We start from the raw sequence: 13,214 nt of genomic DNA on the forward strand, positions 1-13,214 counted from the left end.
ACCTCCTTCTCCTGCTCCTTTGCGTGGCCCGCGGGTGCTTCCACATGCTGCCTTGCAGGGCCGAGCGCAGCGCAGGGTTAATGAGGATGACTTCCTCCTCTGAGGCTGGGGATGAACAGCCTGCCCCTTCTGCAGGCCGGAGCCTGTGAGCGCTGGCAGGGGACTGGGCTGTTCCAGCTCCAGTCTGCCCCCATTGGCCAGCTAGACTCAGGAGGAGGAGCACCTCCTCTGTTGGGCCGGGCTGCAGCCAGAGGGCAAAGGAAAGGGCCATTTCCTTTGCCCTTTTTTGGCGCCAGGGAGGAGGAGAAGGATGAAGATGAGGAGGAGGAGGAGGAGGAGGAGGAGTGGGTGCCCATTTACAGTATTTATTTTGGTTAAGTGTGCTGTTTTTAAAGTGCATTTTTCCAGTATTTATTTTAATTAAATGTGTTTTTAAAGTGCATTTTTTCCAGTATTTATTTTAATTAAATGTGTTTTTAAAGTGCATTTTTTCCAGTATTTATTTTAATTAAATGTGTTTTTAAAGTGCATTTTTTCCAGTATTTATTTTTATTAAATGTACTTTTAAAGTGCATTTTTCCAGTATTTATTTTTATTAAGTGTACTTTTAAAGTGCATTTTTTCCAGTATTTATTTTTATTAAGTGTACTTTTAAAGTGTGTTTTTTCCAGTATTTATTTTTATTAAGTGTATTTTTAAGGTGTATTTTGATCATGCCTAAGAAACATGCATTTATATTTACATTTTTAAAAAATCATCAATTTTTGGCGCGTGTCCTCCATTTTAATAAATGTGCCCTACATTTGAAAATATTGTACTACATTTGTCCTACATTTGTCCCGGTTTGGAGGTCCTGACTTATGGTAACCCTAAGCCCGCGGAGGCGGCAGGCCGCTTCCGTGGGCTCCTTCTCGGCCCATCCTGTTGGGAAATGTAGTTCTTTCTTGAGGATCGTTAGAAACTCAGAAAGTAAGCAAGATTTGTTTAATCTCACTAGCAGAGCTTACACACCAGAAAAATGATGATGGGGCAAGCAGGAATAAAAACTTTAACTAACTCACTCCTCTCCCAGCCACGTGTCCCCAATAAAACACACACTCACTTGGTTAAAAGTGAAAAAAAGAATAAGTTTACTTACAAAATCATGTGTATGAAGAGATACACAGGTCTAGCTTCATGTTGCAAGAAAAATGAGGTAGAAAAAGTAGTCTCCATGCATCTTAAGAAAGATGCTCTCTCAGCCTCTTTTCAGCTCCGGACATAGACATGCTGATTAGTTGGTAAGCAAGTTTAGTAATGGAGTCTCATCTCTGCTGCTTCTTCACCCAAGACAAAGGAAATTAGGTGTCCTCATGGTAAACAGGAAATGAGGAGGGGGAGTGAGGAGGGGGGATTGTTAGTAATAAACTATCATAGACATGCATTACTAGAAAGTCTTAGCAGGCAAACCATAGACATGCGAAGTTGCTATATCCCAACACCCCTTCTCAACTGAGCATGCCCCCAACCAAACCCATCTTGACTCGTAGGTTCTCGAAACCATCTCTAGGTAGTGGTTTGGTCAAAAGATCAGCTGTCATCTCGGCAGTCGGACAATAGGTCATCTTGATCACGCCTTTCTTCATTAGACTGCGCACATGATGCATCTTTATTTCAATGTGTTTGCTTCGTCCACTTATATTTTCTGTTTGTGAAAGTTTGATGCAACTCTGGTTATCTTCAAATATCTCAATTGGCTTTTTCTCATTAATTCCAAAGTCAGTGAACAGTTGATCAAGCCATTGCAGTTCTCTACAAGCTTCTGATGCGGCTATATACTCTGCTTCTGTGGATGATAGAGCCAATATATCTTGTTTGTGACTGGCCCAAGAAATAGGTCCATTGCCATAAAGAAACAAATATCCACTGGTGGAACACCAATCTGTGGTGTCATTGCCCCAGTCTGCATCAGTGTAACACACAAGACTTGGATTATTGCTGGCTGGCAACTTCAGTTGAAGATCCATGGTTCCTTTTAAGTATCTTGCTATTCTCTTTACAGCTGTCCAATCCTTTTGGGTAGGTGAACTGACCTTTCTGCTCAATATTCCTACAGCAGCAGCAATATCCGGTCTAGTATTTGTGGTTAGGTACAGAAGTTTTCCTATTGCAGTTCTGTATAGGCCATCATCTGGTAAAGATTCTCCTTGTTCATTGTTCTTAAGAAAGTCTGGTATCATCGGTGTTGCTACAGGATGTGCATCCTGAAGTCCCAAAGTTTCTAGGAGATCTGTGATCTTCTGCTTTTGGCATAGTAGAAAAGATCCATCTTGTTCTCTTTGAATTTGTATGCCTAGGTAGTATGTGGCATTTCCCAGTTCCTTTAGTTCAACTTCTTTATTCAGGTGATTTACAATTTCAGCATAGCCTGTATCTCTCTGAGTAGCTATGATCAGGTCATCAACATATGTCAGAATGTAAGTCAAATGTCCATCTTTGGTTCTTGTGTATAAGCATCTGTCTGCTTCTCCTTGTTGAAAGTCCAACTGTTTCAGCATCTCATCTAGTTTCTCATTCCATGCTCGGGCGGCCTGTTTTAGCCCATAGAGCCCCTTCTCAAGCTTGCAGACTAGATGTGGTTTGTCTGAGTCTACAAAGCCTGGAGGTTGCTTCATGAAAATGTCCTCTGTAATCACGCCATGTAAAAATGCAGTTTTCACATCAACATGTCTCACATGCATTTGTTTTGAAACAGCTAGGCTGAGAAGTACCCTTATTGTGGTATGCTTGACAACTGGTGAAAAAGTCTCATCAAAGTCTTCTCCATATTTTTGCGAGAAACCTTGTGCAACAAGTCTTGCCTTGTAGCGTTCAACTTTGCCTTCTGCATCTTGTTTTAGTCTACAACACATAGTATTTACATGTATTATGAATCTGGTGATGGAGACAACCTGTTTAGTTAAGAACAGAAGAATGATCCATGCTCGATCAGACCAGCACAAAGATGTATGTAGTCCAACATTCTTTTCTCACTTGGGGGAGGGAGGGACATGTCTCCTCGATTTCAAAGGATCTCCTCTCACTTTGCTCAGGAAAGGTTGAAAGAAGTACATGTGAGGGTCTGTATTTACAAAAAACCAAATCTTTCCCCATTTTCCCTTTCTCATCTCTTCAGGATTGCAGTTTTCCCCAGAAGTTATCTCTCATATTCCCTTAGCTAAGCCCTCAGGTTCAGAGAAGGTGTGGGAGTAGGTGAAGAAAAATCAAGTCTCCCTTTTAGGGACCACAGTCCTCCTTGCTCTTTCTGATTTTCAAATTCTACTGCAATAAAATATATCCATCCCAGTGAGTTTTAGAAGGTCTAGGAGAGCCATGTCATTCCTTTCCCCCTCAGATTCATACAGCAGCAATGTCCACCTCTCCTCTTGCTAGCAAACAGCTGCACCAGTGACCTCCATACTTGACAGCTGGCTGAGGCGACATTTGTGAATATTGTGCAAGGAGCTAATGAATAGCTCTCTGAACATTATTCCATGGGGGAAACTGGAAGGTCAATGCAATGTGATCCTGAGTGCAAGCATGGGGTTTCACGTTTTTGCATGAGAGGTTATCACATGTAATCGAAGGCAATGCTAAGTCAATTTGAACCCAATCCAGGGTCAACTAAGAGATGTGTAAATTTGGGGAAATATAGAATTTACAAATCCTGTTCCACTCCAAAGTTGCATTCAATTCGAATTTCACAGATATGGAACACATGTCTCGAACACCCTTGGATTGCCTTCGAATCAGACTACAATTCCCAAGCTCCCTTGCTGGCTGCAGTTTTCTCTCCTGTGCTCCCTGGCTGCTCCCTCTGGTAGCAAAGGGGCTGGAAAAGTGAAGGCGATTGTGTGGCCCAGAGGGTGGGAAATGCTCTGGCCTCCCCCGAAAGTTAAAAGACTGGCACCAAATTCTGCCTTCCCTCCCTCCCTCCCTCCCAGTGCAGGGGGCTTTTCTCTCGGCCTCGCAAAGTTCCTCTCGGAGCTGTTCTGGAGCTGTTTTGGGGATGAAGCAGCCCTCCCTCCCCACAGAGACGCACACACACACTGCCACCCTCCTCCTCTCAGCCCTTTCCGGCTCTTTCCCTTTGCAAACTCATCCTCTCCAACTGGAGGGAAGGGATTGGCCAGGGCTCTCTCTTTCTCTCTCGTGACCCTGTCACAGGGTCTTGGCAGGTTTATTCATAGAATCATAGAATCATAGAATCGTAGAGTTGGAAGAGACCACAAGGGCCATCCAGTCCAACCCCCTGCCATGCAGGAAATCTCAATCAAAGCATACCCGACAGATGGCCATCAAGCCTCTGCTTAAAGACCTCCAAAGAAGGAGACTCCACTACACTCCGAGGGAATGTGTTCCACTGTTGAACATCCCTTATTGTCAGGAAGTTCCTCCTAATGTTGAGGTGAAATCTCTTTTCCTGCAGCTTGCATCCATTGTTCCGTGTCCTGTTCTCTGGAGCAACAGAAAACAAGCTTGCTCCCTCCTCAATATGACATCCCTTCAAATATTTAAATAGGGCTGTCATATCACCTCTTAGCCTTCTTTTCTCTAGGCTAAACATCCCCAGCTCCCGATTTTTCTTTATGAATTGAGTGATATTCTGTTGTATTCAAAATTGTTCTTATATTATGTCGCATATGTCTTCCAGGCAAAAAGCCATTCTGATCTTGATTCAAAAATTTAACAAGTATCTTTTTCCATCTGTTGGCTAATATTCCTGTAAAAATTTTGTAGTCGGTGTTTAAAGAGCTATAGGCCTGTAATTTCCCATAATCATGTCATCTTTACCCTCTTTGGGGATTAAAACCACATTTGCTGTGGGTATGCCCTTTTCTGCAACATTGTTAAAGACTTGATACAGACTGTTAACTATTTCCCCTTCAACTGTTTTATAGAAGAAGGAAGTGAAGCTTGTGTGATTTCCTCCAACTGAATTGGTTACTCCAGACTTTCTATTTGCTCTTTCCTTAATTTGTTTATCCTTTTTTTTTCCTAAATATTTTTTAATTTTGTCTTCTAAATCACCAACTTTACCAAAATTTGTGTATAAATCTTTAAAATATTTCTGAAATGCTTTCTTAATTTCATCCTGATTAGTTATCATTCTTTCACCTATTTTTATTTTGTTTATCCTTCTCTTATCCCTTTCTTTTTTCAATTTGTACGTGAGCCATCATCCTGATTTATTGGCTCCTTCAAAATATTTTTGTCTTACAAACTTTAAATTCCTTACTGTTTCTTCTGTATTCTTATATTGTAACTTCTGTTTTTGTACTATATATTTCTTTTTTATTCTCTCATTATCACTATTTTTCATCATTAAGTCCTCTAACACCTTCAGATCTTGCTTGTCCTTTTTCTCTTTTTCTTGTTTTTGTCTTTTTATCTCTGCACCTCTCTTTATCAGGAGACCTCGTATGACTGATTTGTATGCATCCCAGACCATTTTACTTTTTACCTCCTTAGTTGTATTCTCCTTGAAATAGAATTTTGTTTCTTTTTTCAAATATTCAACAAATTTTTTGTCCTTAATTAAGTTGTCATTTAGTCTCCAGTAACCTTGACTTTTATCGTATTGCTTTTCTAGTATTAATTCAATCTGATTATGATAGGACAACAACCTTGGAGCTATTTCCATCTTTTTAACTCTGGCAATTAGTTCTTTAGAAACTAAAAATGGATCAAGCCTGGAAGATGATTTATGTGTTTCAGAATAGAATGTGAAACCTTTTTTGTTTTCATACAAGTGCGACCAGGTATCTAATAGATCATATTCCTCCATCATTTCAAAGCACGTATTTGGTAATTTTCTCTTGGTTATTATTAATTTTCCTTTTAGACAGCCTATCTCTTTTTGGTTTTAGTACTCCGTTAAAGTCCCCCACAATTATTTGCTGATTTCCTTTACATTTTGTTAGATCCTTAGTTAATCTTTTAAAAAACTCACTTTTATTCTCTAAAGGAGCATATATGTTAACTAATTCTTTTTTTTTTCTTCGCCAATATCTATTTCAATTGCAATATATCTCCCTTCTTTATCCTTGAAAATCTCTATTGTTTCATAGTTTCTATTCACATAAATTGCCACTCCTCTTCTCCTTTTCTTTTCCTCTGCAGAGTAAAAAAGCCTCCCTAATTTTGGGTTTCTTAAATACTTTATTTCGTTGCATCGGATCTTTGTTTCTTGAATACAAATTATATCAAGCTGACTTTTTTCTAAGTAATGAAATGTTTCTTTTCTTTTATGAGATTTATTCAGTCCTCTTACATTTAAAGAACCAATTTTTATTCTTTTCATCTTTATTATTTACACTTCGTCCAAGTTAATTTCCCCTTCTTCTGGTTCCTCTCCTGTCACAATTTCTCTATCCAAGTTTAATAGCACTTCCTCCTCTGCTACCACTGGGTTTTCTTCGTCCTTTTTTCTTGCTGTCCCTTTTTTCCTTTCCTCCTCTTCTTCTTTCCTAATTTGTGCCGTTAACTTTCTGTAAAATTCCTTTGCCAAATCTATAGTTTATTTTGTACTTTTTTTGTCTGTATAATATCGTAATGCCTTCCACTTTTTCCCATCTATATCTTATCGAACCTTTTTGTAATAGCTGAGTTAGAAATCTATATTCCTGCCTCTTTTTTAGCACATACGCTGGGATATCTCTAAAAATTTCAATCTCTTTGCCTTCTATCATTAATGGCTTTTCATATCTCATCTGACATGATTTTTCTCGTATTCTGTTATTTGTGAAACAAATCGGCACATCTCTAGGCAAATTCCTTTCTCTTGCAAAGGTAGAGTTTATTCTAAATATTTTTTCTGTTTGTATGTCTACTGCTTCTTCTGTCATGTCCATATATTTTGCTAATGTCGGTATTATATCATCCAATAGTTGTTCATTTTCTCTTTCTGGAAGACCTCTAATCTTAGCACTTCTTTCTCTATATCTAATCTCTTGTATTAGAATATTGTATCTATCCTGTTCTCTTTCTCTGTTTATTTTTTCTGTTCTTTCCTCCAATTCTCTAGTTCTCTCTGTTACCTCCTCTACGTCTACTCTTATTTCAGTTATTTCTTTAGAAATTTTGTCAATTTTTTTGGCTAACCCTTCTATCTCCTTGTGCATGTCCGCTCTTATCTCCTCTCTTGTTTCTTTAAGTTCCTGTCTACTTTGCGCTTTAAATTCTCTTAATTCCCTCAATATTGTCATTGTTATGTCTGTTTGTTTGTTTGGCATCTCTATAGAGCCTCTCCTAGTGTTTGAAAATTTTTTTGTTTGGGAGAACGTTTGTGTTTGAGCTTTAGATCTTGTTCCCATTGCCATTTTTTTCCTCTTTCGCCACTCCTTTTTTCTCTCTAAATTAGATCTATTAAGTGTACTTCTTATTCACCTTATGTCGAATTCAATGAAATCAGTTTTCTAGCATTCAAACTAATTCCTCTACCTCACAGTAATTTTGACTTTCCATCTAATTTCCTAAACATCCAACTGAAATATTATACTTAAATTCTGTGCTATTTTCTTAACGTTGCAACCAGAAGAGTAACACAATGACCGGGCTATTCTTTTTGCAGCTGCAAATAAACTTCCTCTATACAGTCTCTTTTTTCTTGTTGATGCAATTCTGGGATTTTGACAGGCTGATGCACAAGGCTTTCTTTAGTGACAATAGTTACTCTGCGGCCTTTTACTTCCCTCCAATAAGACCCTAAAATAGGTCTAAATCAAAAGAAAAGTCAGTAGGCCCCCTGTGAGTCCGCACAATAACCCCCCTTCATGGGGGGAGACCTGAGCTCTTGTTAGAGCCCAATTTGTCGCTATGAGAAGGGCTGGTGAGACCACAGGTCTCACTTCACCAATCGCCTGTCTTCCCTTTCCACCATGCTGCTGGAGCTATTGATGGTCCATGGGCCAGGCAAACCTGCCTCAAACACTCCTTCGCACTGTCAGTGGAGATGGATAGGGGAGGGGAGCTTATATCCCCTCCTGCACCTCACCCACTGCGCCGCCGGAGGAGGCTGATGGTCCGTGGGTTGGGCAGTCCTGCCCCAAACACTCCTTTGCACCGCCGGTGGAGATGGATAGGGGAGGGGGGCTTATATCCCCTCCTGCGCCTCACCCGCTGCACCGCCAGAGGAGGCTGATGGTCCGTGGGTTGGGCAGTCCTGCCCCAAACACTCCTTCGCACCGCCGGTGGAGATGGATAGGGGAGGGGGGCTTATATCCCCTCCTGCGCCTCACCCGCTGCGCCGCCAGAGGAGGCTGATGGTCCGTGGGTTGGGCAGTCCCGCCCCAAACACTCCTTTGTGCCGCCGGTGGAGATGGATGGGGAGGGGGGCTTATATCCCCTCCTGCGCCTCACCCGCTGTGCTGTCGGAGGAGGCTGATGGTCCGTGGGTTGGGCAGTCCAGCCCCATACACTCCTTCATGCCGCCGGTGGAGATGGATAGGGGAAGGGGGCTTATATCCCCTCCTGCAGCTAACCCACTGTGCCGCCGGAGGACATTGATGGTACGTGGGTTGGGCAGTCCTGCCCCAAACACTCCTTTGTGCCGCCGGTGGAGATGGATGGGGAGGGGGGGCTTATATCCCCTCCTGGGCCTCACCCGCTGCGCTGTCGGAGGAGGCTGATGGTCCGTGGGTTGGGCAGTCCCGCCCCATACACTCCTTCGTGCCGCCAGTGGAGATGGATAGGGGAGGGGGGCTTATATCCCCTCCTGCACCTCACCCGCTGCGCCGCCGGAGGACGTTGATGGTCCGTGGGTTGGGCAGTCCCGCCCCAAACACTCCTTCGCACCACCAGTGGAGATGGATAGGGGAGGGGGGCTTATATCCCCTCCTGCGCCTCACCTGCTGTGCTGCCGGAGGAGGCTGATGGTCCGTGGGTTGGGCAGTCCTGCCCCAAACACTCCTTCGTGCAGCCGGTGGAGATGGATAGGGGAGGGGGGCTTATATCCCCTCCTGCGCCTCACCCGCTGCGCCGCCGGAGGAGGTTGATGGTCCGTGGGTTGGGCAGTCCCGCCCCAAACACTCCTTCGTGCCACCAGTGGAGATGGATAGGGGAGGGGGGCTTATATCCCCTCCTGCACTTCACCCGCTGCGCTGTCGGAGGAGGCTGATGGTCCGTGGGTTGGGCAGTCCTGCCCCATACACTCCTTCACGCCGCCGGTCGTAATGCGTTCTACTTTTGGCTACCCTTGTGCTTGATTCGGAAACTGTAATTAGTGCAGAACATGGCAGCCAGAGTAGTGTCAGGAACATCAAGGAGGGACCATATTACTCCAGTATTAAAGTCCCTCCACTGGCTGCCTATTAGTTTCCGGGCCCAGTACAAGGTGTTGGTTATTACCTTTAAAGCCCTAAATGCCTTGGGTCCAAACTTTCTCAGGGACCACCTCCTCACATATAATCCTCCCCGCACACTCCCGTCCTCTGGGAGGAATTTACTGCAGCCTCAAAGATCTAGGCTTTCGGCTACCTCCCAGAGGGCTTTTTCTGTTGTCACCCCCAGATTATGGAACGGCCTGCTGGATGAGATCTGTCAATTGACATCTTTAGACAGCTTTAAAAAGGCTGTCAAGACGGATCTCTTCTGGCAGGCCTTTCCTGGATAGATAATCCCAGCCTCAGGAACCCTCTTCTCATGAGAGTCCTCAAGGTCCTCCCTGGAAATTTAAGTAGAATGCTACCGCAGTTTACTGTTTTGTCTTGTTTTGTCTTGTAATGATGTTTTAATTTGTTGGTTTTAATTATAATTGATTTAATAATTTTTTAAGTGGGGGAGGGAAGTAGATTTTGATGTATAGTGTATTGTATTTTATTACTGTTAGCTGCCCCGATTGAGCTCAAAGGGGCAGGATATAAATAAATTATTATTATTATTATTATTATTATTATTATTATTATTATTATGTCGTTCCTCATAGAACATGGCTTCTTGACCCTTCACCATTTTAGTCGCCCTCCTTTGGACATGCTCCAGTTTCTCAATGTCCTTTGTGAATTGTGGTGCCCAGAACTGGACACAATATTCCAGTTGGGGCCTGACCAGAGCAGAATATAGTGGCACTATTACTTCCCTTGATCTAGACACTATACTTCTATTGATGCAGCCTAAAATCGCATTGGCCTTTTTAGCTGCAGCATCACACTGTTGACTCATGTTCATTTTGTGGTCTATTCAGATGGGGTTTTCCATTGCCATTTTCAGAGGAAGCTGAGAGGGTGTCACTTGCACCAGGTCACCCAGTGGGATTTGATCTCTGCCTTCAAGAGTCATAGTCCAATGCTCAAACCAAGTACAAGGTTACTTTGGACTGGTTTTGAATTGGTGAATTGCCTAAATCACATGATAAAGGATAATGAATGAACAAATAATGTGAAAAAAGGCAAAACTACAGAAACCGGATGCAAACCCCGGCGGAAGTGTAAAAAGGTCACAATCAGATTCTGCCCTTACTGCGCATGTGCAGGGATGCTAATTCGAATTCTAGACCACGAAGGGTACGTACCCATATGATAACTTCTTTTGCATTTGCACTACTTTGGCTTTGGGATGGGTGCTGTGTTCTTCTGTGGTGTGATAACCATCCACGTACTTATGCTCATTTCCGAATTGGGCCCACTTTCTTTTCTTTCAAACTTGAAAGACATTCCTCCCATGTGATAACGTCCCCTGTGAATATGCAAAAGTGGTATACCCAAGCATATCCCCAAGTTATATATACATATGTCACCAACAGAATTCCAGCCATCATGTTTTAGGAATTTAAATTGATCTGACCATGTGATCAGCCTGGACTTAGATTGGTCTTGGATTCAGTACTTTGTAACCAGTCAGACCTCTAATCAGTTGGAGCCAAATCAGAGCATTTTCCAAAAAGAGTAGACATGCACAAGGTTGTATTGTAATTGTCTTTAGACAGGATAGGGAAGGACTGCTGTAGAGATAAGTGAATTGCTCCATTAGGCATTGGCATATTGTGGTAGGCCAGGGGTCGGCAACCTCCGGTCCGTGGAGGCCTTTCCGCCGGCCCCTGCCTGCCCCTGCCGCCACTGCCGCCACCACCGCCAATGCCAATTGCGGCTTTTCGTCGCTCCCGGCCACTGCCATTTTGTTCTTCAAAATGGCAGCGAAGTCTCGCGCGACCTCCCCTGTGGTCGCGCGAGACTTCGTCGCCATTTCGAAAACAAAATGGCAGCGGCCTAGAGGCAAAGTCTCACGTGACCACAAGAAAGGTACTGAGGCAATAAAGATATAATAATAATAATAATAATAATAATAATAATAATTTATTTTTATTTCCAACCTCTCCCAATTGATTCAGGCGGGATCACAATAGACACAATACATACAAAGCATACAATTTACAACATTAAAACCTCATGAAATAACCCTCAGATTACAAAGCATACAAATGAATATAAATGGGGCTGCCCGCCTCGGCGGGACGGCCCGGTTGCTGCAGGGGAGGCCCCGCCGTGGGCCTCTCCCAGCTCAAGTGGCCCCATAAGCCCCAGCGTGGGGCCGCTTGCTGTGATTGGCTCGTTTGTGGGCGGGAGGAGGGACTTCTGCCCACGCCGCTGGGACTACAGGTCCCAGCAGGCCCCGTGGGCAGAAGTGCCCTCCGATTGGGTGGCGTCATCACTCGGCGCCACCCATGATTGGCTGGGAGGCCGGGAGGTGGGCCCTCCGCCCTTTCCCGGCCTCCCATTGATCCAATGGCCTTTATAAGGCCATGAGGCGCCTGGGCCGCCGCCATTTGCAGCTCAGCTCACCCACCCACCCTTCCTCTCTGGGTTCTGGGTTGATGTCACAACTTTCCATGGCGGTTGCATAGGTCTTGGATCTGGTGAGCATGGTTTCCAGGGCTGTGTAGCGCTGGATCGGGAGTCCATTGGGAAACGGGGGTGCTGCGAGTGATGCGGTGTTGCCATTGCGGAGGCATCATCAGTACAGCATCCCCCATTGACAAGGGATAGAGATGCGATGATGCGCATATGTGGATATGCGATCAATCGTCTGAGCAATTGATGGAGCGTGGGTGTTAACCGATAATCCCTTGCCATCCCGAAGCTTGGCCGAGACCAAGCACTTTGGTTCATCCGTTCAGTACTGGACTGATGGGTGACAGATCCAGACCTCTTGCATTGGAGCCAACCCTACGTTATGGTTGCTGTTCTGTTTTTTGTTATGTTAATAAAGTTGTGGCCTTTTTACCTCCAATCGCTGTTTTTCAATTTTGTCCGCGGCGGCTTCCCTCTTAGGCAATGCAAATACAAGTCAAATACCATAGCTGAGCCAGAGTTAGTGTTTGTATCTTATGTAGTCAGGGACAGGGAAAAGGTAGGTATGTTTCTCATGTCAGCTCTGGTAGAAAGGCCTGCCAGAAGAGATACGTCTTAATGGCTTTCTTAAAAGCATCCAAGGTGGTTATACAATGGATCTCCTCTGGCAGGTCGTTCTGGAGTTTTGGAGCAATCAAAGTGAAAGACCTGTGGGAAGTAGATGTTAATCTAGTTTTTGTGTCTGTAATAAAAGCTCCCTGGACATTCTGAAAGTGCAGGGTGGACTATATGGGGAGAGGCGTTCCTGCAGGTAACCTGGGCCCAAGCCATGTAAGGCTTTTAAGGCTTGTCCTGTGCCCAGAAGCTAATCGGCAGCCAGGTGTTATGCGGTCAGCCCTAGGAGTACCACTGACCAATCTGGCTGCCATGTTTTGGATCAACTGAAGCTTCCAAACTTGGCACAAGTGTAGCCCTATGTAGAGCGTGTTGCAGAAATCGAGAGGAGAGGTTACCACAGCACCAATGCTTCAAGGTCTCCTTGATCCAGGTGAATCAACTGAAACTGGTGAATCAACTGAAGTTGATAACAAGCACTCCTGTCTGTCACCTTCACCTGAGATGTCAGCTGGAGCGACGAGTCCAGGAGTACTTCCAGACTGCAAACACAGTCCTTTAGGGGAAGTGTGATCCTTTCCAGGACCAGTTGATAAAACCCATTCCGCAGACCCAGGTAGCCTATTGCAAGTACCTTTGTTTTCCCTGGATTCAACTTGAGTTTGTTTCCCCTCATCCAGCCCATTACCAACCCAAGGCAGGCATCCAGAGGAGAGATGACATCTTAGTCACTGCAACAGTCAGGGACACGGAGAAACATTGGGGTGTCATCAGCATACTGATAACACTGTGCCC

The sequence above is a fragment of the Sceloporus occidentalis genome, unplaced genomic scaffold (assembly GCF_023333645.1).
Source record: "Sceloporus occidentalis isolate IW3139 unplaced genomic scaffold, rSceOcc1.0.p SCAF_1, whole genome shotgun sequence".
NCBI lineage: Eukaryota > Metazoa > Chordata > Lepidosauria > Squamata > Phrynosomatidae > Sceloporus > Sceloporus occidentalis.